This window comes from Pinus tabuliformis, chromosome 9, assembly GCF_031772625.1.
Source record: "Pinus tabuliformis cultivar Carrire ecotype Pingquan chromosome 9, CPIR1, whole genome shotgun sequence".
Classification (NCBI taxonomy): Eukaryota; Viridiplantae; Streptophyta; class Pinopsida; order Pinales; family Pinaceae; genus Pinus; species Pinus tabuliformis.
The window spans coordinates 408,119,199-408,145,127 of NC_142307.1; positions in this window are offsets into that span (position 1 = coordinate 408,119,199).

Here is a 25,929-nt window from a genome sequence, read left to right on the forward strand (position 1 = left end):
TACCTGTGCCAGTGGTAGCACTAGTTGAGCAGTGCGCGAATGGGGTCCAGTTTAACTGGTCCGAGTTCCTCTACAAGGAGTTTTTAGAAAATTGCCACGAAGCCCAGGAACAAGGCAAAACGTTCCACTATGCATGGCTGTTGTTGTCCATAGTGCTCATGGTTGGGGAATTGCTGGAGGATAGTCAATTCCCCATAATTGACAAGGATTTACTGGAGGCCGTGAAGTACGCTTCGCTCTGGGCCACGAAGGATGGTAAGAGGGTATGCGACAAAAAAATATTCTAGGTGATCATGGAGATGAACCTCAGAATGGCAATCAACTGTAAGCCACGGTTGTCACCCACTATTTACAACAGTCTACAGAGTTTTGCAGAATTCAAAGCGGACATGCATAACATTTATATCAGGGTGCGCAAGGACCTGACCAAGCAGTGGGTAAAGCTACCCTTCGTAGCCACCGACGACGTCATTTTTAATGTACTGGAGGCATGGCCACTGGAGTGGCGTGCCTTAGACAATGCAGATATTGAGAAGTTAGCGGTGCAAAGAAAGAAAGATGAGGCCAAGCTGCGCATCGCATAGTTGGCCAAAAAATGAAGGAAGGAAGCAGTGGCAGCAGAAGTGTGGGCAGCGCGGGATGTGGCACAGAAAGCAGCTAAGCAAGAAAAGGCTGTAGTAACAGCAGCAGCATAGGAAGTAGCCACGAAGGCGGGCGAGGGTCAAACAATGCCTTCGTAGGGGCAGGAAGCAGAGGAAGCAAAAACATAAGAAGGAAGCATGGACCCACAAACCACGTCAATGAAGCTGAAGCGCCAACACCCAGTAGAGCGGGTAGAGTCACGGAAGAAGGTTAAGGCCTTGAAATTTTCCATTGACCCGATCACCCTAACCGAGGGTGATCTGCATGACATTGGCGAAACTGTGTGCAATGTCACCTCTGAGGCTCTCCAAGATTTCATGCAGGAGAACCAGATTATGTTGGGGGCCCTAAGAGCGCAGCTACAAGAATTACAGGCATGCCCCCCCCAGAAAGGTACCCTTTTGGCCAGCCTTGCAGTCAGCTCAATAGCAGCAGAGTAGATGTTGTGCACACGGATGACGAACACCATAGGAAGTAGCACTAGTGCCATCAAATGAGGCCGATAGGAGTTCGGTTAGCGTGCTAAAAGGTCTCGGTATCAATCTAGCTGCACTCCTGCACGAGACCTTATGTGTGTTGCAGGATGGGATAACTATAGAGCTGCGAGCTAGGGAGAGCCGTGTGCTCCAAGTCCTCAGTGAGCAGAAAATAAATATGGAACAACTCAGCTTGCAGCGTGATGAATTGGTGTCGCAGAATCAACAACTGGTACAGGTGATAGATGACGCTTGCCAAAGCGTCTCGGAGCTGGCCATCCCAGCAGATCTACCAGCAGAGGCGTGGATCCACAGGTTAGCAGTAGGGGTCCGTGAGGCGAGGGAAGAAATGACAAAGGTTTAGCTGGAGCTAAACCTTCAGATTGTCGAGTTGTGGTTAAAGGTGCAGCCATCCACTCCCCCAGAAGTCAGAGAACGACGCGCTAATGCTATCACAGCGGGATTGGAGGAAACTGGAGGTGCAGTGTGAGACTGCACTAGTATGTTGGAGGAATCACTTGAGGTCCTCTCAAATATGCAGGAGGACCCCAACATCAAGTTCTTAGAGACAGAGGCATGAGAACTCCAACAACAGTATGATGGTGGTCCTCACTCAAAGGCTTGCACGGATGTAGTAGGCTAAAGCACAGAAGGAGCAGGTGGACGTGACACGACATAAGGAAGCAGTCCTGAAGGCGTGCATTCAGCCTTGGATCGATGAGGCCTTCACCATCATGGCAAAAATCGAAGGCAAGCTCGTACGCATGCATGGGATGCACACATTGATGTAGAGAAGAAATCTTGACACAGAGGTCTCAGAACAACGTATGCAACAAATCCAACAAGCAGCAACTTAGCGCATTGCTGACCTTCGTGCAGTTTGAGAACAGTTGGAGGGACTCCACGCAAAGATTGCTGCACCGATAGAGTGACTCGAGGGCGAGTCATGATGTTTGTGTTGGGGGCCTGTTGGGCATGGAATCCCCCCAAGGCATGTTTTGGGGCCCAGAGCCCAAGTTTTGACAAAATCCTGTTGTAAAGCTCTGCGAATTGCAGGCATGAGGCGTGAATGTATGATAGAGTCACAGGGTTGTTAGCCCTAGTTTTGTAATGTAATGTCAGCTGGATAGACCTACCCATGGTCCGCGGACCATGGGATTGTATAAATACAACGAGGCTTTAAGTGTAAAAAAAAACAAGAGAATAGAAGCATGAGAAGTCTGAGTGATTGAGTCACAGTGTGAAGTGTGTCTTTAGGTTGTAGAGTAGGAGAAGGCTCTGTAGCTGAGTGCGCAGAGGCCTAGTAGTCCGCAGCTGAGTGCACAGACCCCTGCAGCTGAGTGCGCAGGGCGAGTCGAGTCTGTAACCGTGGAAAGAATCAATAAAGAGAAGTTTGGCTATAATTATGTGTATCTATTCTTAGGCTAATGCATGATTGATATCATTTGCAAATATACTATTTATTTACTGTGTGCACCTGTATGAATGTTTTATGTTGTTAAGTATAACTTAAAGCACTCCAGTAGACAAAGATAATTAACTAACATTGGAATATAAGCAAGGTCTTGAGTAAGAACGCAGAGCACGGCACTCATCCCTTGGAGAGGGTTGCACAAAGATAGTCTATCAGGCTGCGAGGAACGGGAAAGTGTGTGAAGCAACCTGTGCGCAGGGAAAAATCGCAAACCAGTCGAACTCATTAGACATCTCCAGGGTGCGGAAACCTGGTTCTAGCACCCTCCCATACTACTTTGGGTGAGACCTCAGTCCGTGCTTCGTGGACTATTGTCGAAAGGGCCAGTAGTACCAGGATTTGTTTGGCTAATTAACTCCGAACTTGGGTCAGGTCCCAACAAGCCAACATAGACCAACAACTTATGCTTTGCAAGCACGCTTGTTGTGTAAGATTCCTCCAAATATTGAGTGATGGGATCATGTGATTCGAGTGGAGGAAGCAAAATCTGGGTGTTGGATTGATCTTCAGTGCATACAAATGAGTGATGAGGAGCCTTGGGTGTTTCGAAAATTTTCTGATTAGAAGTGGAACCAACCTTAGGACAGTGAGGGCCTGACATAACCATCAGCTTAGGCTGAAGTGCCTCGACATCTTGTGGGGATTCCACTCTGTCAATAGGCAGATCATCAGAGACCGGTGGATTAGACGGATTAACAGTGAGTGAATCAAAATCGTGATCAAATCAAGAAGTACGAGGATCACGAAAACCATGATAAAAATTTCGAGATGTTGATCGACATCCTCATGATTTGAGGAATCATATAGAGGGGTAGATGAGAAGCAAGAATGTTCACCGTCTGCATTGCCGGAAAAAGTAGATGAAACGTCAAGTGGATTCTTGATGAAATATTTGTCCTCTCCACTACCGAATGATAGACTGACATCGGGCTTGTTCTGTGAATGATCGGAAGTAGGTGCATTCGTGGATGAATTTTCACAAGGGAACTTAAAGATAGCAGAATCACCAGAGATGTTAGGAAAAAGCAAAGGAGGCATAGATAGAAGGAGGTCATCCTTTACCGTAGGTTCATGTTTATATTCATGTACACGCTCATCATTAATGATAACACAAGTTGGCTGCACAACATCAACGTGGTCGATAGCTTGATCCTCATTCACAGCACGTGTGGAGTCGGGAATGGAAGAACACAAGAAAGTACAATCCAGAGGATCAATGGAATGTGAGGGCGGATGTTGAGGGAACAAATCCACGTGACAACCATCAGGCTTTCATGCCAAATATGCGAAGATATCAAGAGTAGGTGGGGTAGGAGGATGTGACAATTGAACAGACGTGTGTGCACTTTCTCCCACATCACTTTACGAGGGTGGAGTTGTTTTAAGAGGGGAAGGAGTACAATCACTTGTGACAGTGATTGTATCCACTTGTAATTGCACAAGTCCATCACCAAAGTATGCTAAGCAGGGTTTTAACTTTAACTTCATTTTGGGATAGAGTGATTTGGTAAGGCAATATTTGAATTTGTCCATGAGATATTGGAATTTCATTTGAATTTTTGGAGCTTCAAACATGAACAGACAGAAGTGCTGCGAAAAATACATATGCGATTCATGCAGGGCCTTTCGTTGTTTTAATAATTTTTTATCAAGTACTTTCGGGATCAAAATGGTGAAAAATAGATTCAATTATACCACTGAACTACTTGAATGACTGCACAAAGTTGAGGTAGTATGATACACCATCACAATGGGTGGTTGTGAAGTGTGTGTGTGAGAAACAAATAGACCTCTGTTTCATTAAAACCTTCCATGTTCTCCATGAGCGCATGGAAGTCATCTAAGTGCTCAGGCTAGGCCACTTCACCTTCACCATCATACGTGATTTGTGACAAGTCATCCCTGAACTCCCTCTCGAAGTGAAAGATATATCCGTTGGATAGACATTTCAGAGGGTGAACTATAGCAAACTCCATGATAGATGCGCGAAGATTGAAAATGGATTGTGAAGACTGAGAATGTCATTTGGCCCTCATTTTAGCGCTAGAAATGTTGACAGTGCTGGACTCACCAACATTGAGGGGATCTCCCCAGTATGAAGTCCCAACTAGACCTCACAGGGTTTGGTGTAGGAGTCCCATTCGGTATGATGGCTCAGTTTCCATTATATTAAAGATATGCCTTAGCTCTTTCTTGTTAGCATGTGAGAGTGGTTTTCTTTGTCTTCGAACAATGTTATTCGCGTGCCTAGTGAGTGCTAGTGTTACTTGTGTCAAGGTTCTTTCACCGTAGAGGAAGAGGGTGGAAGTGAGTCACTAGTCGAAAGGGAAGAGTCCCAACCCTGTTAAAGACAACACCACACAAGAAGACATGCGCAACTTCCGACGGAGTAGTCCACATGGATGCAGTAGTCACAAACACATAATGAATGGATAACACGTACAACACCCAGCGGAATAGTCCACACGAGTGCGGCAATTGTTTTAATAAGTTTATGGGAATGGTTTTGTCTAGTGTCCAGTGAGGTAGCCCAAATAGGCAAGACATCGTTAACAACTTACAAAACACATTTTCATAAGCATATGTATTAGAAAAATCAAAATATTTCAACTGTCTTAACACATGTTAAAGCAACATGCATTACAAGTGTTCAAAGAATAATCTTACAAATAATTACAATACATGTGTGAAAACGTGTTGGCCTGTTAACAGGCTTTTGAATTAAGCAAAAGTTCCAAGACACATTGGTACACCATACATCACTAACCCGATAAGCGAGGCATTGGAGCCACTGCTCACTCCTCAAAGAAAATATTACAGACTCTCAAGGCTATGTGGGAGGAGCCAAGGTGAAAAGTCTTTTGCATGTATAAATGAGGGGTATTTATATCCAAGGGTAAAACTAGCCCTTGTGACTGTTCGACTTCCCTCATGATTGTTTGACTTACATTACTCTTCAAATTTACATGACTCTTCATATTTACATGTGGGTCTCTTGGACTTCCACATTACATTACATTGATTACAAAAGTGTGGCCCACAATAGTGATTTGGCCATGATGACTCATGACATGACTTGACACGATAATGTTGGTATGTTCATGCTGATGGTGGTGTCCATGTTGAGCCACAGTGATGCTGAGTGATGAGTGTGCTCTTGGTGTATCATAGCTTCACCTCCTCATAGAAAGGTGTGCAAACTCTTCGATGGTCTTGGTGTTCGCTTGATGTTCATGCATGCACATGTGTCTCCTTCACTTGCTACTTGGTACGCTTCGCGTGTTCATCTATTCATGAACAGGTCTTCTAGCATGTGCTCCTTGTTCATCCCGTTTGTCGTCGTGCCATGTCTCATCCATGTACCTGTATTTGCAACCACCCATGATGAGATGACATCAAATATAGAATTCTCCTATTCTACCATGACGCATTGTTTTTCACTTTCGGATTCAGGTGACTAGGAGTGAGGACAAGGCTTTGAAACTGCGCAAGGCACATTTCAAGCCAGGATGCAGGCTTCGAGCATTGTCCATGAAAATTGTGTAGAGGTGACTGGGAGGCTGAGATGGGCAATCCGGATCAGCAGTGACTATCTGTGGGATCTGGCTCGGGGGGAGGGAAGATCTGCCAAATTTTGCAGGGAGACAGTGTAGGCAGTAGGGGAGACTGGTAGCAAAAACTACACAATTTCTCCGAGGACCTAGGAGCGGGCCGCGAGAGGCTACTTGAAAAAACTGTGCAATTTTTCTGGGGAGATGGCAGCGGGCTATGGGAGGCTTCTAGAAAAAACTGTGCAATGCTGGGAGGCTGGCCTGCTAGACATCCTTGTACAGTTTTTGAGTTGAGCAGGATGTTGGGTAGCTGGGAGACTTCTCATGAAAACTACATAGTTTTCAGGAGGAGCAGTAGGCTCGCTGACAGGGTGACTAGCTAGAAAAACTGTGCAATTTTTAGGGCAGTGCAGTGACAGGCAACAGGTGTCTGTCTGGCATGTCTACGCAGTTTCTTCAGTCATCAGAAGTGGGCATGCTTGGCAGCTTCTACGCAATTTTTTGGAGGAGTGAGTGTTAGGGTGTTGGGATGGGGTCCCCTAGGTCAAGTTTTGGGGCAAAAGCTCAAGTTTTATGTAAAGGAATGTAAAGTCTCCACAAATTGTGGTCGTGGAGCACGTAGATAGTTAAAGAGTCAAAAATGGTTTTACCCTTCTTTATGTAAGTTAGGTCGGATTTTTGAAGATTTACCCATGGTCCGCGGACCATGGGATTTTATAAATAGGTGTGTCTTAGAGAGTCTAAGGCAAGGAGGGAAAAAGACAAATGTAATGGGTCAATAGAAGGAACATCATAGAAGTCTTGGAGGAGGAAAAGGCTCTGCAGCTGAGTGTGCAGAGGCATAGAGTAGAGTCCGTAGCTGAGTACGCGGACTCCTGCAACTGAGTGCACAGGGAAGTCTTGAGTCTGTAAGCAATAACTAAATATTAATAAAGAAGATTATTACAGAAATCCCTGTGTTTTACTTATTTACTTCTGTTATGTATGAATGCACTATATGCTGTGATGAATGATGGGTTTATGAAATAATGTTGTATTGGTGCGTGACTTTACTGGATCTATATTATTATGTGAGCGCAATTGACATTAAAGGTTACACGAAGATTATATCATTGTACATTAAAGTTATCAAACACTTAAGCAGATTTGGGTAAATACTGGGTTAAGAATAATCTTTGATGCACGTAAGTAGTTAATTTACCTATTCAGGGTATGTGAAAGCTAACTGTAGACCTTCACAGATGTCTAGAGGCTGATTAAAGGAAGTTACATCAATAAGACATAAAGGCTTATTGATTTGCGTGAAGGCAGATTAAGGGCAAAAAATGACATCACATTGATCTCTGGGTGTGGAAACTTGGTTCCAGCATCCCCCCATACTGCTTTGAGTGAGACTTCAGTCTGCACTCCACGGATTGATGCCGAAGGGGCCAATAGTGTAGGGATTTATTTGGCGCAACTAACTCTGAACCTAGGTCAGGACCCACTAAGCCAACAAATGGTTCCAAGCCGAGACCAGGATCTGCATAAAGATATGTGTGATGTCGCATCACTGGAATCCGACAAAGAAAGAAATTGAGAAGTGGCTGGATGGAAAGATCCATGAATTCCAACGCAAGAGAACAAAAATATGCAGCTGACAAAAGAAAAGTGGTTGGACAGATATTTGTACACAGAGATACACGAAATTTTCTTATGCACCTTCCTGATCGAACTATACGAGAATATCACTAAATTGGAAGACGACCAAGGAAGGTGGAGGCTTGACGGTCCAATAGTGTTGACCCCAGAGCTAGTGTGGAGGTTGGAAGCTTTTGAAGATAATATTGCGCATGTTGTTGACCACTGGCTTGATCGAGTCATAGGAGGATTTGTGACAGAATTCATGGTCAATACTTCAGTCAACTACAGTGAAGCAGAGCGATGCTTCTTCAAGGGGCCACAAGGTAAGTACTTGAGATATTTGAATACTTGGATTAATATGCTCTTGTGTGAAAAGCAGGTTATGCCACTGCGTTGATGTTTGGATCTATGTGAAGTGGATGATTCTTTAGAAATTAGGATAGAGCAGGTCCTGAATACAGCCCATTGATAGAACCTCCTTCGAGTGATGACGAGGGAGCGATACAGGCCTCACTGCAAAGCACTGTACAGTTGATAAGGCAAGGGTTTCCGTGAATACCTCATCCACCCACACCACCTCCACCTTCACCTCCACAACATACACCTTCACCCATGCCACCACTACCTCCGCCATCATTCAACATGTCGAATACCATGAAGTTGCCCATTTTCAAGGGCTTGAGAAGTGAGGACCTAGATCAGTTTTTGTTTGTTGTGAAGGTTGTATGGATGGCACAGAATATTATGGATGATCATATAAATAAGGTGCAATTGGTTACTTCTCTAGAAGATCGTGCGTTAACATGGTACATTAAGTACTGCACTGATAACCCGCTGGCATCATTAGCATACACTCAGACCACTCTAAACAAAGAATTTGATAAGCTCGATTCTGAATCGCAATCAGTCATTGGATTCAAGAAAAGCCCTGGGAATTAGATCAAAGATTGAATTGCCGCATCCGCAAAGCTAATATGAATCTCATGGATATTCAACAATGCGATGGTTTGTAGCCTTTCTCCCGCCCCACATGAGGGTTGCTTTATTGCAACAAAAGATAGGGACGTAGGCGGAAGCCCTAGAAATTGTGATGAGATTGCATGAAATGCCTATCCAGGATGCTGCTTTGGGAGTTCAGTAGATTCACGCAGAATTGTAGAATATCTGCTTGGAATTACAAAGCTTGAAAAAGGAAAAAGTGGCTCGGCTGAAGGTGTGCAAAGAATTTTGGTGCCTCAAATGTAAAATCCGGGTGCATGATAAAGATCACTGCCCTGTCTTCATGAATTATATTATATGAGGAGGGCCAATGCCTTTGAGGAAAGAAGCTCCAGTAGGACCAAGTACAGGGTCGTGCTATGGTGTGCTATTTGTCAGGTGGCTGGAAAACATGTTACAGATAATTGTCATTTGCTACAGAAGTTTGTATAGTCGTTGCAACAATTATTCTGTAATTTATGTAAATCGGTGGGCCACTATGAGCGTAATTGTCGTAGCTATGAATTAATGATGGAAAGAACACCTGCATATCGAATGCAAACAAAAACTTGGCCTTCGGATCTAGGTATTGGGGGAGTGTGTGCAGGATATCAAGGGTGTGGACGAGGTCGAGGGGGGAGGAGGAACTGGTATAGGTCGAGGACAAGTTATTTTCTATAATTGCGGAGTGCCAGGACCCTACACGTAGGCGTGTACGTGTCAGACACGCCCGTTGTGCTGGTATTGTACTCAATTTGACCACGTGATAGAAGAATGCCCTATATTGATAGCCAAGATGCAGAAGAAGAAGGCGTAGCTGCAACAACCTACCCTGAATTTACAAATGATGAAGGCCGAGCCTCGCAAAGAGGATCCCAATGTGAATATTGTGTTGTGAAGTGGAATGATGACTGGTGATGATAAAGGGAAACAACCTGAAGAAAGTGAATGGGTTTGCAAGGCTCCAGAAAAGGAAGTTGGGTTTGACCTAGAGCGCACAAAGGAAACATTCATGGAAGCAAAGAAAAGCTTCGCTGAGGCCTCTACCTCAGGAAGTCAGGACAAGCTATTTGAAGAGGTTGACCCCTCCATGCTTACTACTTTCTTGGAGACTTGTATGAAGCTGCTGCATGATAGCAAGGTTGTGAAAGGGATACAAGAACTGATAAATAAGTGTGCTGGTAAGGAAGGTGCTCCTGAAGGACACCATGCAGTCAGAAAGATAGGCAAACATAAGACGAGAACAGGGCGCGAAATGAGGCTCACCGTGAAAATAGGATACTATGAGATGGAGCAAGTTATTTTGGATATGGGGTCAGATGCAAACATTTTTCCTAAACAGACATGGGAAAGAATGGGGAGACCTGCGCTGCAGTGGTCCCCGATTCAATTGAGGATGGAAAACCAACAAAAGATTATCCCTATGGGGCGATTGCATGGAGTGACCGTAGATATAGGAGGAGCAAACACACTGGACGATTTTGAAGTGATAGAGATTGTTGATGACAACAATCCATATCCCATGCTCCTAGGAATCGATTGGGCTATCAATTTGAAGAAGCAAACAATGTCATTTGAAAGGAAATCACTTCGCGTGGTAGTCCCATTGGACCCTGCAAAAGGACCACGCTATACTGGACTAGTTCTTGACTATAAGGAAAGGGAAAAATATTTGGATCAAATATATAAAATAATAGCACGAGACAAAGATTGGGTTAATCCGATAGCTGATGGATGAATTGCATGGGACTACGAAAGTTCCTGTACATTAGATTTAGATGAAGATTTGGAGCATTGTTAGAATAGGTTGCATGAAGTATCCACACTGCACTGCAACATGATGACCAAATCATTGCACTGTGTCTCATCGGAGGTAATAAATTTGCCTTATTATGATGGTTTAACTGATGTGGATAAATTTCTAGATTCTTTTGAAAGAGAAGTTCCAGAGGATTTCCGCTTTCAGGCATTGGAATGGGCACTGTGCGCTATGCCCGCTCGGTGATGGGGTATGCACAAAGACATCTTTTATGAGTGGCACGACTACAGAAGGATGATGAGAATGAGGTTTGGTCGGCCTAAGGTATGAGTAACGGAGAAGTATGACAGGGGAAATGGTCTGCATGATCACTTGGCTAAATGGACTAAGGTTTATGGAACGGAGCCGCAGCTAGAATGGGTGCATTTATTCTATGACACTCTAGATATAATCCCTATGAACTGGTATTTGGAAATGGAGCTTCGCCACGACATCGTGGAGTGGGATGTTTTGAGAGAAGGATTCGTGAGGACCTTTAGCTTTGAAGATGGTTCGAAAGCATTGATGAGGCACTGTAGGAGGTTAAGGCAATGATCTTCTGAATCCTGCATGATCCCTTGGAATTGATTCAACCAAATTGGAGCACCCAGTTGCACCATGCCCTAGAATGCTATAATGTGACTACTGAAGGAGACGATGAGGATCCAAGGAATATTAACATTCTAGAAACAGAAGGCCACTGTGAGGTAGAGTGACCGCAGATAGAGAATCCAGACATCACTGTGACATTGAAAACTAAGCAAGTAAACATTGGCACGGAGGCGGAGCTGAAGTCTGTGAAGATTGGGGATTACTGGGATGATGCTACAGTAGATAAAGTTGTTGAGTTGCTCCATGAATATTAGGATTTGTTCCCTACAAATTTTTCAGACTTGAAAGGAAACATAGGTGATTTAGGAGTGATGAAAATAACTCTGAAACTGGACGCGAAGTCTGTTAAGCAGAGGCCATATCGCCTTAATCCTAGATACAAGGAAAAGGTCCGCTTAGAGTTGGAAAAGATGCTTGAAGCAGGTATTATTGAACCTGTGGAGGAGTCTGATTGGGTGAGTCCAATGGTAGTTCAGGAAAAGAAGAAGAAGGACGAAATAAGGATTTGCATAGATCTCAGAAAGCTTAACGATGCTTGTGTCCATGATCCCTTTCCAATACCGTTTACTAATGAAGTAATGGACAATATGGGAGGACAAGAAGCATATTCATTCACTGATGGGTTCTCTGGATACCATTAGATTAAGATTGCGCTAGAAGACAGGAGTAAGACCACCTCCGTGAAAAAATGGGGATGTTTCCAATATACAGTGATGCTGTTTGGACTTAAGAATGTGCCGACGATCTTTTCACGCATAGTCATTGCGTTGTTCAGAGAATTTATTCACAATTTCTTGGAGGTATATTTTGATGATTGGATAGTGGTTGGGATAGAAAAGCGCCATGTAGCCAGTTTACACTTAGTGTTGGATACATGCTGAAGGTATCAGATTGTGCTAAACCTGAAGAAATTCTTATTTTGCGTCCCTTTCAAAATCTTGTTGGGTCATGTGGTGTGCAAGCAAGGATTAATGATGGACCCTGCTAAGATCACGGTCATAATTAATTTTGAGGCGCAAAGAAGTGTCAAACAACTATGCGCAACACTGGGTCATACTGGATACTATTGGAAGTTCATCAAGAGTTATGTTCAGATTACTGCGCCCATGGAAAAGTTACTAAAAAATGATGCTACATTCTATTGGAATGATGAATGTTAACACAATTTGGATGTCTTGAAGGAGAAAATGGTTACCGCACCGATCCTGGTATTCCCGGATTGGAAGAAGGAATTCTACATGCATGTTGATGCCTCGTGTATTGCACTGGGAGCAGTGCTAATGCAAGCTAGTGAAGGGGAGATGGATCATCCTATAGCGTTTGCAAGCAGGAAGCTATCAAAATATGAAAAGAATTATTCGACAACAAAGCGCGAAGGGTTGGTTATGGTGTACACACTCCAAAAATTCAGACATTACTTGCTAGGTGAACATCTTAAGATGTACACAGACCATTCTGCATTAAAGCATCTAGTCAATAAGCCTATGTAGGGGGGGAAGATATGCAGATGACTATTGTTGTTTGAAGAATATGATTTTGAAGTAATTGTGAAGCTAGGAAGATTGAACATGGGACCAGACCATCTGTCGCGCATTAAAATAGGAAAGGAGCCTACCAATTTGGAGGAAGGGTTGCCTAACATGCAACTCTTCATGGTGCACATAGTGGAAAATCACTTCGTGGATATTATCCACTTCCTGACCACAGGGATAGCTCCAGAGGGATATACTAGTCAACAGAAGAAAGAATTGGTGGTGTGCATGGCAGACTTTTCGGTCATTGTGGGCCATTTGTATAAGATGGGATCAGATTAGAGACTTCAATGTTAAGTGCCTGATTTTGAGTGAAATAGTATCCTCGCTAAAGCTCATGGCAGAGCTGCAGTAGTGCATTATGTAGGGAAAGCAACAACGCAAAAGATTTTTGCGTTGGGTTGTGGTGGTCGACGCTGTATAAAGAATCTAAAGCATATTGTAAGGCATGTGATGCATGTCAGAGGATGGGTAGGCCATCGTCGAGGGATGAGTTGCCTATGAATCCGTAGGTTTCATTGCAGCCATTTGAGAAATGGGCAATTAATTTTGTAGGACCAATTCAACCCCTAGGCAAGAAGATGGGTGCAGTGTATACCACCACCGCAACTAAATATTTGACCAAATGGGCGGAGGCATAACCTGTGAAAGACTGTACAGGGGCAGTAGTAGCAAAATTTTTGTTTGAATATGTGTTGAACAGGTTTGGTTTCCCAAAGGTTTTGATGAGTGATCGTGGTACACATTTTCTTAATGAAACGATCAGTGCGCTGACAGAAGAGTTCTAGGTTTACAATTAGAAGAGTACGCCATATCATCCTCAGGCCAATGGAAAGGTTGAGGCTTTTAATAAGATATTAGAGAATGCGCTGACAAAGGTTTGCAACATGTAGCGGAATGATTGGGACGTGCGCGTACCAGAAATGTTATGGGATTACAGAACTACTTGTAAAAAGCTTACTAATCAGACACCTTTTAGGTTGGTCTATGGCGTAGAAACTATAATGCCTATGGAGTACATTGTGCCTAGTCTATGCATAGTAGCTTTCATAGGAATGGCAGACCGCGGTGCCTTAGAAGAATGGCTCGTGCAGCTAATGGAGCTCAAGGAAGATAGATTTCTGGCTGAATTCCATCAACGGGTTCAGAAGGAATGTGAAAAATCTTGGCACAATCAGCACATCAAACTGTGCACCTTCAAGGTAAATGATTTGGTTTTATTATATGACAATAAGTTTTCTAAGTTTTTAGGGATGTTTCAGATGCACTAGCTAGGACCATATGTCATCAAAGAAATTACAGATGGTGGAGCAGTTCAGCTCGCGAAGTTGAATGGAGATCCATTTCCAGGAAGGGTAAATAGAAGTCGATTGAAGCCATACACGGGGGATCCATCCCAATGACTACATAATGTGTTGGGTCCCTATAATACTAATTACCCCATTACTATTGTAGTTATACCCCTTATTTATATTGTTGTGCCCGTATTACCCCCATATTGTTATTTCTGTGCCCCATAGAATCCCTCTATTGTTATTTTTGTGGCTTTATATTATTATTGTTAGGTCGGCTGGATTATATTGTGACTCCTTAGACTCCTATATATAGAAAGGAGGTTTTGTCATTTGAATCATCCAAGAATTGTTCATTTATGTAATGTAAAGGAGGTTTCCCCCTCGAAGAGGCTGAATTCTAAGGCGTTGATCTATCTTTTCTATCTTTTCTTGAGCTGGTTTCATAACATTTGGTATCAGAGCTTTGGATTCTAGGGTTTCGCTGCTCCAAACAGGTCATCGTGGCATTTTCGCTATAACTTTTTTTCTGTGATGTTTCATAAGTCGCAAAAAAAACCCATTTGAGAAGAAATCATGCTAAACCTTGGGTCCGAATTTTAGAGCTTTTCGCGTGACATTTTCGGAGATATGATCTGAGGAAGTTGGTCTTTTTGCAGACTCCTGAATTACATTCAAAACAGGTGACCTGGGGAAAATTGTCATAACTTTCTCTCTAGGAATCAGATTGAAATTTCGTAAGAAGGTGCAGAAAGAGGACCGACTTTAGTTTCTTGTATATCTTTTTCAGAACCAAATATCGAAAATTGTACATGTGGCACTTCATACAACTTTGCTCTTCTGGAAAGGTCTATAATCAGGTCATCTTGGGAGATTGTGCATAACTCTTTCTTGGAGAATCCAATTTGGATCAGACTGGTGGCATTGAAAAGATGACACAGAGAGCTACTACAGGTCACAAATTTAGAACTAGATTATTGGAAAGTACAGAGATACATCAGAGGCAATATCAAGCTCCTACAAAGTGAAAAAAGGTGTGTAGATTTTTTTAAATTTTTGCTTAAGCTTGGTTTGAAAATTTATTTTGAAGGAATTCAAAGGGCATAGTAGAGCATTATTATCGGTAATTGATGCCCCGAGGAAAGAAAATGCAAACACCTAGTAAGGAACCTGAAAGCTCTAGCATGACTCATGAAGAAGAGGAAGAAATGCTACATGATATATCAAAATTACAAGAACAAGTGCAACAAATGTCACGCTCACAAAAGTTAACAGAAGCTAAGATAAATGGCGTGGAAGCTAAGATAAATGGCGTGGAAGCTAAGATGAATGGCATGGAAGCTAAGATGGACAATTTGAAGATAGATTTGAACACAAATTTGAAGACAGGCATGGCAGATTTGAAGACAGATTTGACAAATTTTCTACAAGAAATACTTACTAATGGTGAAAAGGTAGTAAAAGAAACTCATGATGAGAACAAAAGAAATGTTAATCATGATTCCATAGATGCTAATGTTGGATCTAAGAATCACCATATTCCAAAAATTGATATGAGGAAGTTTGATGGCAAGGATCCCGCCACATGGATATTACAGATGGAGCAATTCTTCGATCTCAATAATGTGCAAAACGCACAAAAGGTACGTATGGCAACTGTATATTTGGAACCAAATCAGTTTGTATGGTATCAATGGCTTTGTTCTCGTAAACAATTTATCACTTGGGCAATTTTTACGGAAGAATTGATAGCACATTATGAGGATACAAAAAGCAACACTTTTTTTAGCCAATTGATAAGTCTCAAACAAAAGGGTTCAATAATGGAGCACATTGAGGAGTTCCAAAAATTGAACATAAGGGTAAAAGATATTCCAGAGGAGCATAGGATTGATGTGTTCATAGGGTCTTTAAAGGATAATATCCAACATGATGTTCGCCTTTGGGAACCTGATTCATTAGAGAAGGCATTCAGGTTAGCAAGAAAAATGGAAAGCAAAATTATGGCAACTAGGAAGCATACCACTCACAACTATAAAGACGGAAGTGTTGTTGCCCCTAGTCTTCCACAACCTACAAGGTTGACACCACAACAATTGGAAGAAAAAAGAGCAAAAGGGCTTTGTTACAGTTGTGATAGCAAATACATAAAAGGTCATAAGTGTGCTGAGAAGAAATTATTCTACATAGATTGTGAAGAGGAAGAAGAAAAGGAGCAAGAAAGGTCAAAAGAAGAGGATATACTCCAGGAACAAAGCCTAGATGAAGAACAAATAAATCCGACCATATCTTGTAATGCATTGGCGGGAATTACCACTCCTCAAACCATCAAGATAGAAGGACAAATCAAGAAGAAAAAGGTAATAGTGTTGATTGATTCAGGAAGCACCCACAATTTTATTCATTGTAGGGTAGCAAAAGAATTGAATTGCTTCCTATATCCAGCACCAGAGTGTCAAGTGATGATTGCAAATGGAGGAACAATAAATTGCTCTGGAAAGTGCCATAATATCAAGCTATCCATGGGAGAATATGTATTGACTAGCCCAATGCTTTCCATTCCAATGGGAGGTGCCAATGTTGTACTAGGAGTCCAATGGCTACAATCCTTGGGTACAATAGCTTTTAATTTTCAAGAACTTTTCATCAAATTTTCTATGGAAGGAAAGGAAGTTGAATTAAGGGGTATTGCAGGGAAACCAGGAAAGATAATCAGCTCTAATGGCATGACAAAGCTTCTAAAAAAGGAGCAAAGAGGTGTAATTGCACAATTATGTTCGCTAGATGTTTCCACATTGGAATCATCTATTTCTCCAGATCTCCAAAAAGTCCTGGACAATCATTCCAAGGTATTTGAGACTCCCAAAGGTCTCCCACCTATGCGTGATCATGATCATGCTATTCATTTGATTCCAGGAAGTGTTCCTCCAAACATCAGGCCGTACAGATATCCCTATGTCCAAAAAAGTGAAATTGAACGTATGGTTGCAGAAATGCTAGAGGCTGGTATAATTCAACCGAGTCAAAGTTCTTTCTCAGCTCCAGTAGTATTGGTGCACAAGAAGGATGGATCATGGCGCATGTGTCTGGATTATAGGGAGCTCAACAAGCTCACTATTAAAGATAAGTTCCCCATTCCTGTCATTGATGAATTACTAGATGAATTGCATGGATCAATTTACTTCACCAAGTTGGATCTTCGTTCGGGATATCATCAAATCAGAATGAAAATTGAAGACATTCCAAAAACGACATTTAGAACTCATGAGGGTCATTATGAATTTTTGGTCATGCCTTTTGGCCTTACCAATGCACCTTCAACATTTCAAGGTTTGATGAATTCAATTTTCAAACCATTCCTTAGAAAATTTGTGTTAGTATTTTTTGATGATATACTAATCTACAACAAGTCTTGGAAGGATCATGTTGAACATGTTGACAGGGTGCTACAACTATTGGAGGAGAAACAATTATATGCAAAAAGATCCAAATGTTTCTTTGGAGTCCAGGAGGTGGAATATTTGGGTCATATTGTATCTCATGAAGGAGTTAAGGTAGACCCTAGCAAAATTAAAGCCATTAAGGAATGGAAAACCCCACATCCATAAAGCATCTGCGAGGATTTCTTGGGTTGACAGGGTATTATCGCAAGTTTGTTAAGAATTATGGGAGAATAGCAGCACCTCTAACAACATTATTGAAGAAAGATTCATTTTCATGGACTCTGGAAGCAACAAAGGCCTTTGAACATCTTAAAGAGGCAATGTGCCAAGCACCGGTCTTAGCTACACCGAACTTCACAAAAACCTTTATTGTGGAATGTGATGCTTCAGGAAATGGAATTGGTGCTGTTCTAATGCAAGATGAAAGACCCATTGCTTTTGAAAGTCGTCCAATCAAGGGAAAGTTTTTAAGCAAAGCTATTTATGAGAAGGAAATGTTGGCAATACTCCATGCACTTAAGAAATGGCGACCCTACCTAATGGGAAGACACTTCAAGGTAAAAACGGATCATGATAGCCTTAAATACTTTTTAGAACAAAGATTATCCTCTGAAGAGCAACAAAAGTGGGTCACAAAGATGTTGGGTTATGACTTTGAAATCATCTACAAAAAAGGGAAGCAAAATGTGGTGGCAGATGCACTCTCAAGAAAGGATGAGGATGTGGAAGCATTGTTGTGTGCCATTTCTATTATCCAACCAGATTGGATAAACGAAGCAAGGGAGGAATGGAAGAATGAAGAAGAAGTGTGGGCACTTATTCGAAAGCTACAACAAGATTCCAGTACTTCTGATACATTTAGCTGGCAAAATGATTCGTTATGGTACAAAGATCGCTTATACCTCTGTAAGAATTCCCAGCTAAAACAAAAGATTCTTATGGAATTGCACACTTCTCCCTTAGGAGGGCACTCAGGATTTTTAAAATCTTACCACAGGGTTAAGAAGGAATTTTTTTGGGATGGCCTTAAATCAGATATTCAAAAGTTTGTGGCGGAATGTTTGGTTTGCCAACAAAATAAAGTTGAAACAATTAAGACACCAGGTCTATTACAACCTTTATCCATTCCAAGCCAATGTTGGGAGGAGGTTTCAATGGATTTTATCACAGGTTTACCCAAGTCTGAGGGAAAGAGTGTCATCATGGTGGTAGTTGACAGACTTACCAAGTATGCACACTTTTGTGCATTATCACATCCATTTAAAGACAGTACAGTTTCTACTGCATTTATGGAAACAGTTCAAAAGCTACATGGAAACCCAAAGATTATTGTAAGTGACAGAGATCCCATTTTCACTGGAAATTTTTGGACAGAATTATTTTCTTGTCTTGGTACTCAGTTAGCTCATAGCTCATCTTATCATCCTCAATCTGATGGGCAAACTGAGATAGTAAACAAATGTTTGGAAGGATATCTTCGTTGCTTTGTATCTGATAAACATACACAATGGGTCAAATGGTTGCCTCTGGCTGAATGGTGGTATAACACTTCCTTCCATACAGCAACAAAAATGACCCCATTTATGGCACTTTATGGGTATCAACCACCATCCATCACATCATATTTAAGAGAAAATTCTAAGGTTCAGGTAGTGGAACATCACATCGAACATCAACAACAAGTCCTCCAACTCTTAAAGGATAACCTCGTGTTGGCACAAAATAGAATGAAACAACAGGCAGATCAACATCGCAGTGAAAGAAGTTTTGATGTAGGTGATTGGGTATTCCTACGGCTACAACCATATAAGCAAATGTCCCTAAAGCAAGCTAAGAAGGATAATAAATTATCACCAAAGTATTATGGTCCGTACAAGGTGTTGCAAAAGATTGGTACTATGGCATACAAATTGGAGCTTCCTGCAGCTTCTCGATTGCACCCAGTTTTCCATGTTTCATGTTTAAAGAAGGTTATAGGCGACAAGCTCCCAATTCAAACAATATTGCCAGAACTTGACGAGGAAGGAAAAATTATATTGGAACCGGAAGCAGTCACAGAAACAAGAACTCGACAGCTACGAAATCGATCAATTTCAGAGTATGTTATCAAGTGGAAGAACTTATCCGTGAAGATTCCACATGGGAGGATGAGAATTTTATGCAGAAGTATCCAGAACTACTCAAGCGTTGAGGACAACACTTTTTTGAAGGAGAGGGGCATGTTGGGTCCCTATAATACTAGTGATTACCCCATTACTATTGTAGTTATACCCCTTATTTATATTGTTGTGCCCGTGTTACCCCCATATTGTTATTTATGTGCCCCATAGAATCCCTCTATTGTTATTTTTGTGGCTTTATATTATTATTGTTAGGTCGGCTGGATTATATTGTGACTCCTTAGACTCCTATATATAGAAAGGAGGTTTTGTCATTTGAATCATCCAAGAATTGTTCATTTATGTAATGTAAAGGAGGTTGCCCCCTCGAAGAGGCTGAATTCTAAGGCGTTGATCTATCTTTTCTATCTTTTCTTGAGCTGGTTTCATAACATAATGGTAGCACAGTCTTAATGCTCTAGGAAGCCACAAGGAAGTGCGGGACTATAAACTACACTGCCTGGTTGGTGGAACTACGTGACAGGGGGGCTGCGCGAAAAAGGGTGGTGTCATAGTACTAGAAGAGGCGCGAAGGGAGTTGCGCTACAGAGGGAGGTACCGTGCAGCATAGCCAGAAAATGACTGTTATAGTCACTATTCATGATTTGACTGATAGGAGATGGTGAAGAGGAGTGGGGGGAAAAATTTAAGGCATTTAAGGCTGAAATATTTGGAGATCTGTTGCCAAATCATCATTTATGGATAGATTTTGGGGGGAACAGTCGAATTTTAATTCACCTATAAATTACGCGTGGCCATCCAGCAAAGAACACTTTGCATCCTTAGAATTTTTGCATTGTGCTGTCAATTTCCTATGAATCGCTCGTATTGGGAGGATTTAGTCGCAAGCCTTGCATTTGCCAAGTTATTAGAGGTAAATCAAACATTCATCCTAGAAAAGATGCTAGGACCAAGCCCCGTGGAAAATATGAGTACTGGTGGGAATGTCGCTTCTAAGGGAGCTGCTCCAGAGGTTGTGAGCATGGACGCTTCGGTCGCTGTGCCTACGGCATTGAGGTTGCCTAGGCCAAAACCTACACCAGTGCTGGAAGTCCCCAAGCCCAAGAAAGACAAGCAAAAGAAGCCAATACTAGTGCATGAGTCACCGAGGAAGCATGCTTCTACCTAGGCCCAAAATAAAGAGAAAAAACCAACTAAGGATAAGGGGAAAGTGGTGGATTTGGAGGCCAAAGAGGGCACAGAGGATATAGATACCGAAGGCATAGAGCCTATCTCCAAATTGCTGACGTATATCCCTCCGCGTAAGGGAAAAATGAAGGTACCTAAGGACCCAGATGCAAGAAAATTCCTCCCAAATATGCCACTGCTACCAGAGGGCATGACTTTTGAAGGTCTGTGTCTAGCATGGATTCCCCATCTAAAGCTAGAAGTATAGGATTTGGCGGACCATGAGAGGTTCCCCCACCTCGCAATAGAAAAATATATGAAAAGATTATATTACAAGGAATACGGTGTCATTGCATTGGAGCCTGTGGAGTGGATTCACGGAGTGAATCAATCAAGGTTGCTAAACCTACTGTGGGTGCCCCACTACCGCTGCTCCAACATCAACCTCATTTTTATCAAGCAGTTGTTGACCCTATTACATGACGGATGTTTGTGGCTAAGCACGCCAATCCCAATCACTAATATGTTGATCCATCGGATCATGCTATTATCGCACTCATGGTTGAATCCAATCAAGGATTTCGGTAGAAAGACGAGTGAGCGCGACCTCGCCAAGAGGATGAAGGAAAAATTTAAGCTAGTGAAGAAGACGCGCGAGTACTCCATCACCTCTATCACCGACCTCATGGTACAAGTTGGTACACATATCTTAGCTGGAAAGGTCATGAGAAAATGCTGCGCGGACGAGGTTCTGGCGCCCATAATTTCATTGGTTGCATGGTGCATGGAGGGTGTGCAATTCAATTGGTCATGCTACCTTTATAGTGAGTTCCTCGTGAATTTTCGTGAGGTGCAGGATGAGAGAAAAACCTACCACTCTGTGTGGTTGTTTCTGTCCATTGTGTTAGTGGCTTGGGACCTACTAGAGGATAGTCAGTTTCCTCTTGTAGACAAAGGATTTTCGAAGGCTGCCCAATTTGCCTTCCTTTGGGCCACAAAGGGCATTTCGCAGGTCATGGAGACCAAATTTTTTTGGGTGCTGATGGAGGCGAGCATTCGCATGGCCATTAGCTAGAAGCCGGGGTTGTCCCGAACAGTGTTTGAATAGCTAGCAGAGTACACAGAGTTTAAAGCAGATTTCCACCGCATATATATCAGGGTGCGGAAGGATTCACAACAAAAATGGTTTGATCTACCTTACTTGGACATGGATGATGCCATCCAGGAAACCATCAAGCGATGGCTGGCAGATTGGCATTCTCCATCTGATCTGGCCGCGGGCTCCAGCAAGTCCGCGGAGAAGAAAAAGAAGGAAGCAACAAAGTAGAAGGTCTAGCAATTGGCTGAGAAGCGTAGAAAAGAGGCCAAGGAGAAGGTCCGGGTGGTAAAGGAGCATGATGGGAAGTAGCAGGCCGAACAAGAAGAGTGCGGCTTCGGACGGAGTGGTAAGTCCCCTTCGTCCCAAACAGAGGAAGAGGAGCAGTCAAAGCAGAGTGGTGGCGGGGATGAAGGACGAAGCACACCATTCTAGGTGAAGTGGTATAGGGAACAAGAAAAGGAGGGGCCCCAGAAGAAGTCCAAAGTGACCAAGCCATCACTGATCCAATCACTCTAACAGAAGGTGACCTTGAAAATATTGGAGATAAGGTACATGATACTATAGTGGAACTGCTCCAGCAGTTTGAGCAACAAAAACAACAAGCACTAAGTACCATTCAGAAGGATCTACGTGAGCTGCAGATTCAGATGAGTAGGATCTAGGTGGGCGCGGGGCAAGTAAGCTTTGCACCGAAAAATTTGGCACCCAGGACCAGTCAGGCATCGGAGATGGTCAGATCATTAGATCTTTGGGTACTCGCGTTACCAAAAGGATCCTTGAGCATGGAGGTGATCGATGAAAAGGTCATCGTAAGTTCTCTGAAGAACATCGGCCTCAACCTGGCCACGCTCCCCAATGTGTACCTTCACACATTATAGTTAGGTGTGACAACGGAGCTAAGATCACGGGAGCAATGCGTGCTCAGCCTCATAAGCGAGTATCAGGTGAACAATGAGAAGATTTTCGCCAAAAATACAGAGGCTCTGGAAGCAAAGAAGGAAATTCAGGCACAAAGCACCCAGATAGTGGCTACGGTGGTAGAAGCATGCAGGACAGTGCCAGAATTTCATATCCCTGAGGAGGCACCGCTGGAGGCAAAGATCAAAAAGCTTGCTGTGGGTGTGCGGGATGCCAAGGTAAAGGTGGCCAGAGTTCAGTTCGAGCTGAACATGAAGATAACAAAACTGGAGCTAAAGTCACAGCCGTCAACCCAGCTAGAGTTAAGGGAACAATGCGAAGCTGCTGTCAAGGATGGAATTGCTATGGTAGATGCCATGGTGGTGGACTACACTACGCTGTTCGAATAGTCCATGGAAGTAGTGACTACCGTGCAGGAAGATCCCACCCTCTAGGTATTAAATACAGAGGTCCACGAGCTATAGCAGCAATATGACAAAGTAAGGGCGACGACGCACATCGTTGCTACAACACATTGCCACGCAAAGCTGCAGGAGGCTAAGCAACTACTTACACAAGTGGAAGCATCACATAAGAAAGAGGCAATACTTAAGGCTAGATTGGGGCATTGGTTGGATGAGGCCTACATAGTCTCCGCCAATATTCAAGAAAAATTGGAAAACTTGCAGAGTCCGCAATAGAAGATCAAGTAGGATATTGTAGGACCAACTATAGAGCAGCTGGTAGAACATATCAAGAAGGCAGCGGTTGTACAAGTGGAGCTGGGGGATCTTCGTAGCAAGATCTCCGTGCCAGCCGAGTGACTCGAGGGTAAGTCACAATCTTTCTGTTGGGGGCCTGTTGGGATGGGGTCCCTTGGGTCAAGTTTTGGGACAAGAGCCCAAGATTTATGTAAAGGAATGTAAATTCTTCGTAAATTGTGGTCACGGAGTGCGTAAATAGTTAAAGAGTTAAAAAGGGTTTTACCCTTCTTTATGTAAGTTAGGTTGGATTTTTGAAGATCTACCCATGGTCCGCAGGCCATGGGATTGTATAAATAGGTGTGTCTTAGAGAGTCTAAGTCAAGGAGGGAAAAAGACAAATGTAATGGGTCAATAGAAGGAAGATCATAAAAGTCTTGGAGGAGGAAAAGGCTCTGCAGCTGAGTGCGCAGAGGCCTAGAGTAGAGTCCATAGCTGAGTGGGTAGACCCCTGTAGTTGAGTGCATAGGAAAGTCTTGAGTCTGTAAGCATTAACTAAATACTAATAAAGAAGATTATTACAAAAATTCCTGTGTTTTACCTATTTACTTCTGTTATGTATGAATGCATTGTATGTTGCGATGAATGATGGGTTTATGAAATAATGTTGTATTGATGTGTGCCTTTACTGGATCTATATCGTTATGTGAACGCAATTGACATTAAGGGTTACACGAAGATTATATCATTTTACATTAAAGTTATCAAAAACTTAAGCAGATCTGGGTAAATATTGGGTTAAGAATAATCTTTGATTCGCGTAAGTAGTTAATTTACCTATTTAGGGTCCGTGAAAGCCAGTCGTAGACCTTCGCAGAGGTCTAGAGGCTGATTAAAGGAATTTATATCGATAAGCCATAAAGGCTTATCGATCTACGAAAAGGCAAATTTAGGGCACAAAAGGACATCACGTTGATCTCTGGGTGTGGAAACTTGGTTCTAGCGTCCCCCCATATTGCTTCGAGTGAGACTTCAGTCTGCGCTCCACGAATTGATGCTGAAGGGGCTAGTAGTGTAGAGATTTGTTTGGTGCAACTAACTCTAAACCTAGGTCAGGACCCACTAAGCCAACACAGGGTCACTACCCAGTCAAACTCTCTGGTTGACCAACTGGAGGCTTGATGGTGTTGCTTGCAGGTAGCATAGATTGAGAATTGAGTAACTTCAATGTTGTTCTAGGTAACAGTCAGTTGGGTCGACTCCAAGATTGCATAGTGCAGACTACATGGGAAGCATCCTCAAGCTTTGCACATTTCTGGGCAGTAGTAGATGTTCACTGAGAGCTGAGACTGCGAAGTGTAGCTCAACTAAGGTTCGGCTATTGGAGGGAGGTCCAGTCAACAGAGTTTCAGAAAAAATGACTAAGTGTGTGAGAGAATGAACTTGTGCATGCATGACCTTGCAAACAAACACTTAACATGACTCGATGACAAGACACCTTGAACCATCAAGACAACATACACTCAGTGTGACTGATCAATGGGTGCAAGCAACAATTGCGACACTTGAGATAGAAATTCAGACAACTGTGATGACACTTGTGTCACAGTGCTTACAACATCACGTGTGAGTTTAATAGATGTTTACATAGCGAACACAACTCAAACACAACCTTCAACATCACTAGAATGAGGTCATAAGCATGACATAACAATCAACATGCCGAAGATGACAGTTTGTTGAACAAGTGAAAAGGAGGAAAGACATGTAGAGGAAACACATACAATGACATTTCGTGTTTGTGCACATGCATGTTACTGCAGATAGGATGATATGACATTGACAAGTCATCCTGCAAACTCACTTAGGAGGTGTATTTCGAAAGGTGTTCTTTACTTATCATACTTACCCTCAAGATGATCATGCATCTGTCAGAGTTTGCATGCGGTATTGATATTTTCCATTACTCGGTCTCTTGGTCCTTCTCCACAACTCCTTGGGAATGATCTCAACATGTCACCTTTTCCTATAGTAAATGGGCGATAGATCAACGCTATTTCAGTGGGAAGTGACTGCTGCTTGAATGAAGCTCTGGGAGGCCTATCTACGCATTTTTTACATGCAAGACCGATAGAACAACTTGGAAAAATCTACTCAATTTTGAGGCTTAGGACACTGCTACAAGATAGGGGTCCTGGGAGGACACCCATGCATATTTTTTGAGTGCAGTGTAGTTGGACTACTATGCACATTTTTAGAGATAAATGCTGGCTTCCTGACTGCTTTGCACATTTTTTGAGAGAAATGTTGGCCGGGGTTTCTATGGGCTACGGGGTTTCAGCAGGCAAGGAAGTTTGGTGTCTCTGTGCATTGTGAGGTTTCAGAAGACAAGGAGAAATCTTGATGGTTGCAGAAGAAAAGCACACAGTTTTGGGAAGCTAGATGAGGCTAGGTTGCTCAGGAAAATGGCTAAGTGTGAGATCAATGAAACATGTGTAAACATTGATAGGACTTTACTGTGATC